The sequence below is a fragment of the Meleagris gallopavo genome, chromosome 5 (assembly GCF_000146605.3).
Source record: "Meleagris gallopavo isolate NT-WF06-2002-E0010 breed Aviagen turkey brand Nicholas breeding stock chromosome 5, Turkey_5.1, whole genome shotgun sequence".
Classification (NCBI taxonomy): Eukaryota; Metazoa; Chordata; class Aves; order Galliformes; family Phasianidae; genus Meleagris; species Meleagris gallopavo.
Genome location: NC_015015.2, coordinates 43,193,411 through 43,197,984, shown reverse-complemented (window position 1 = coordinate 43,197,984; position 4,574 = coordinate 43,193,411). Strand labels below are relative to the sequence as shown.

The 4,574-nt window shown below is 36.2% G+C and overlaps 1 protein-coding gene across 3 annotated transcripts in view; it reads left to right on the top strand.

Moving 5' to 3' along the window:
- The window catches only part of TTC7B (tetratricopeptide repeat domain 7B), a 127,116-nt gene that overhangs the window by 75,925 nt on the left and 46,617 nt on the right, over positions 1-4,574 (top strand). The gene's annotated exons all lie outside the window — the stretch shown is intronic.

Genomic DNA, 4,574 nt, shown 5'->3' with positions numbered 1-4,574 from the left:
CACATTCAGCCTGGCCTTGAATGCCTCCAGGGATGGGGCATCCACAACTTCCTTGGGCAACCTGTTCCAGTGCATCACCATCCTCTGTGTGAAGAACTTTCTTCTAATATCTAATCTAAACCTCCTCTCTCTCAGTTTAAAACCATTCCCCTCATCCTATCACTATCCACCCTCATAAGCATCCGTTCCCTTTCCTGTTTATACACTCATTTCAAATATGGGAAGGCCACAATGAGGTCTCCCCACAGTCTTTTCTTCTCTAAGCTAAAGAAGCCCAGTTCCCTCAACCTTTCCTCATAGCAGAGTGCTCCAGCCTTCTGATCATCTTAGTGGCCTCCTCTGGACCTGTTCCAAGAGCTCCACGTCCTTCCTGTACTGTCTTATTTTTTCTTTTTGTATAATTCTCTGTGTGTAATTAAATTCTAATGATCTATCTTCTCTTAAAAGAACACCAGCAATATAGCTGCTGTTCTTCAATCATTATACTTACAGATGCGATATTTTCCTAAACATTTTTACTGCCTGAAATCTTCTGTATTATTATTTCTACAATACTGGGAAAGGGACTATTTTTGAATGCATTAGTTTTCTTCTAGTTTAAAGTGTTCCCATTCCCTATATATTTTTGTTTTCATGTCAGAGATGACAAAACTAAGGATTATGGTGGTAGGAGGTTCATTCCTGAATTTTTTTTTTCCATCCTACTTAGGTACAAAAACGCCTTTGAAGACTAATTTTTTTGTTGCTTTTAATATCCCTAGTTTAGCTTTATCTTTTACTGTGTACCAAAGATGTAGTTTTCTGTATTGATTTTTCTCTTCCCCCATCTGTCTCCCGCTGTTCTTCGTAGAATCCCTACAGGTTTCTGGTATCTTACTGGCACAGTTTTACTGATGATCGATTTGTCAAACATTGGGTTTTACCCCTTCAACTTGAGATGCAAGTCCTTAAGTGTTGTAACATTTTCCTGTTAAAGTCCAGACTTTTCTGTATCATAGATATCTTTGCTAACCTTTGCTCTTGCGTTATTTCAGCATATCCTGTCAGTATTCAAAGATCTGGTTATAAACCCATTTGGGACTTCTCACTCTTTGCTTGAAGAAAAATCCAGCAATATATGGGTTAGCTTATGAGTGGCTGTTTTATAATGTCCTCATTAGCTAGTGAGATCAGTCTTAAAGTAATGGAGTCATTTGCTGCTTCACTAACTATTTAGTAAATTGATCAGCCATTAGCTCCAAGAATAATAAAGCCTTTTCACTTAGGAGTTTGATTTGTTCTCAATTTGGATAAAATCTGGATAATTATTCTCCTAAAATTATGCAGTTCCCTTTATTTTTATCCAATGTCAAAGATCTACATCCATGTCAAGCAGTGATGCCGAAATGTCTTCCTAGTCACAGACCTTTAACAAAACCTAGCCGTTTTACCTACTTTTCTTCCCCAAGAGATCTGATCCAAGCAGATTTCTCTTCGTGTCTGCTTATTCCAGTTTCACACATTGCTGACAGATACCATTCCACATTTCATGAATATTGTCTATTCCTCACTACTTGCATTCTTAGCCATGAGTGCTGTTCCACCATGAGATTTGTTCTGCTCTGTGTGCCACTAATTTAAACATTAGCCTCTTACAAACAGACAGAGATAAATGGTTTGATACTCTTATAAAATGTACACATTGATTTTCATCATTCTACCTCTCAATTTTGACAGTGTATTAAAAATGTGTGTGAAAATTACTACGACTATTCCTTTTGAAGCTTTTAACTCCGTAATCGGAGTGTCAGTAAAGCAGGCAGTGTTCCAGGGGAGTTGTTTCCACAGATGCTTTAAGTTGGCCTTACAAGAAAATCCTTTTTCGGATGATGTACCTCATGGTTTCATAAATCTTCCTGATAATACTTATCTCTGAGCTGCTTGCTCATCTAGTTGTTGACTCATTTCTCCAGTAATGTTTATGGAGAACTCAGAGGAATTAAGCTAGAGAGATCTGTTCATCTCACAGTATTGCTCCTGACCTTTGCTTTCTTTCTTTTTCATCTCTTCGTTAGCCATCTATTAAGTAAAGCTTTAGTTGGCATGTTTTCATTTTTCTCTTAACAACTCATTTGACTTTTGTAAAATGTCTTAGTTATTCTTTGATTTATAGTCAAAATATTTCACAGTTACAGGGGAGCTGCTCTCTATGGTTTTATAAATGCAAGCATTACTGTCCAAAAGATTATTTTTGCTTTAGCATGTGAATAATCCCACACTATGGTGGTACTTTTATAAACACACACACACACACGTCTGTTTAGTATATCCTGGCATTAGATGCTATTGTCTAGCCTTTCATGGAATTTTGAGTGTTTTCCCATCATACTTTCAGTTTATTGTTTCTATACTGGAAACGTGCAGCCATTCAGGCCCTTTTTGTTTTCTGAAATTTGTAAGAAACAGGGATTATGTTGCATATGCTCCAGGTGCATGAACAGTATTGAATTCTGATGCACTGCTTCAATTCTTGCATGAATATTTCCCTTCTATCTTTCCTTTGAGTCCTGTAGTGTACTAGTCCAGGTTCTTACATTTTTGTTACACAGACTCCTGCTATTTTGTACACGTGTGTTTAAGTCATTTCTTAATAATCACATCTCCTTCATTCTATCTCCCACTAAATCTTTCTTTTACCTCTTGCAAGCATTCAGTGGTTTGCTGACCTCCTGTTTCCTCTCTCCTATGGCATTTCTAGAAGTCTTAAATGCTTTTGAAGGCTATTAGTATTAGTTAGGTTTATCTGTAGACTGTTTACAATAAGATGTTTATTACAATTGTCTTGTTTCTAGAATGACTTGTAAATTCAGTGCAAGTGAACTTACTATGTTCCATACATTTTGTAAAATGCTTCAAAATCACTGTAAAAAAAAAAAAAAGTAAAACTACATGCACAAAAACCTTTTTAATGCTCTTAATAAAAATACTGTTAAAAACACTTTCTTGTTTTAAAGTACAGAGAAATGGGAAACATTGTATTAAATACATCGCTGTTATTTTTGGACATGGTTTGGCTTTGGGGAGGGGGATGTCACAGATGGAAAAGATGTGACAGTCTGAGGGGCAGGAGATGTTGCTTGTCTTCTTTTTCCTTCTTCCCTGGGTAAAATGGTGGACAGACCTGAACGTTTTTTCTTCCAGTTACGTAGGTACAGTTAAAGTAATATCTACAAAGAAGCACTCTGTCAAATAGAATGTGACTTTAAATGATCTATATAGATCCCCATACACTAAAATGTGATTTATTTATAAGAGGAAAGCATAAGTGATTGCTTTGTAACATCAGATGAGCCTCCATGTAACCTTATTCCATGTGCTTATCTGCAGGCGCTCATTCCCTTAACTAATGCAGTGGCCTGTATTCCCTTTTCTTCTCAGTCCCAGCAACACACACAATGTAGAATTGACTTTTAGATTCATATTCTGCGTATTTTCTGTAAAGGACATTCGGTGCAATGCTGTAGCTTTAGCTACTGTGCGTGCTGAAGCACTCGCTATCATTTCTTGTTCTTGAGAAAACCCTCTGGCAGTTTGCAGTTGCTATTAACAGCCTACAAGTTTGTATTTGGAATAAGAAAGTTCTGAGCTTTCACACATGCCCACCCTTCTCAGTCTTCCCACACAAACCATATGACCAATCAAATAAATTTTTCACTTAGGATGATTGAGGTTGTACTGGAATAAAATGCCGAAGTACACCTGGATTTAAAAATGGAAAGTAGGCTAACAGTTTTATTTGTATCTTCTCCTCCTGCTTTGTGCTCTTTAATCTTGCAACATACTAAAATCTGCTTTTAAATTAGTGTTTTTCTAGTGTATTATCTGTTCCCAGATGTTGTGATGTCTATAAATGTGCATACCAATTGACTGATAGCTTTATTGTCCTGTTGCATTCATATTCTTTAGTTATCTGGGAAGGTGTTTTTCCAAGTTAATCTCTGCGAAAAACTTTCTACTGATACCTTAGTGTGTGGCATGTAAAAGGAATACGCAGTTGTCATCTTATGAGGTTATGCACGCACGTTGTCTGTGTTGCTGCCTTAAGAAGCATCAACTTTGAAATCAGAATTAATTTATAGTGGCTTCCAGCAAGTGCTTGCTCTGCTTAGGAACAATTTGCTGTGTACTTAATGAATTATGTGCTTTCTTCATGTTATCACTTTAAAATATTAAAAATGTTCAGTTCCTGCTGATGGCAGTGTAATATAGCATGGTGCTATAAATTTTTTAATCTTACTGATGCTGATGAACTGCCATGTATCTATCTGATCTAATGGCATCTTTTCAATATAGCCTCTTCTATTTTCTATAAAAGAAGTTGATAGTAAAAAAGTTTATGAATTACAGGCAAGTAGCATGTAAACTGATTTGTTTTCCTTCCTAAGTTCATGTGAGCCAACTTAAGGGAAACAGATTCCTTTCTCATAAAAGTAGAAGATTTTCCTTAATGAAAGCATTTCTTCTCTTCAACATACAAAATACTGTTTTCAGTGATCCAGCTAATTCCTTAAGCAAATATTATCTTATTTACGTTA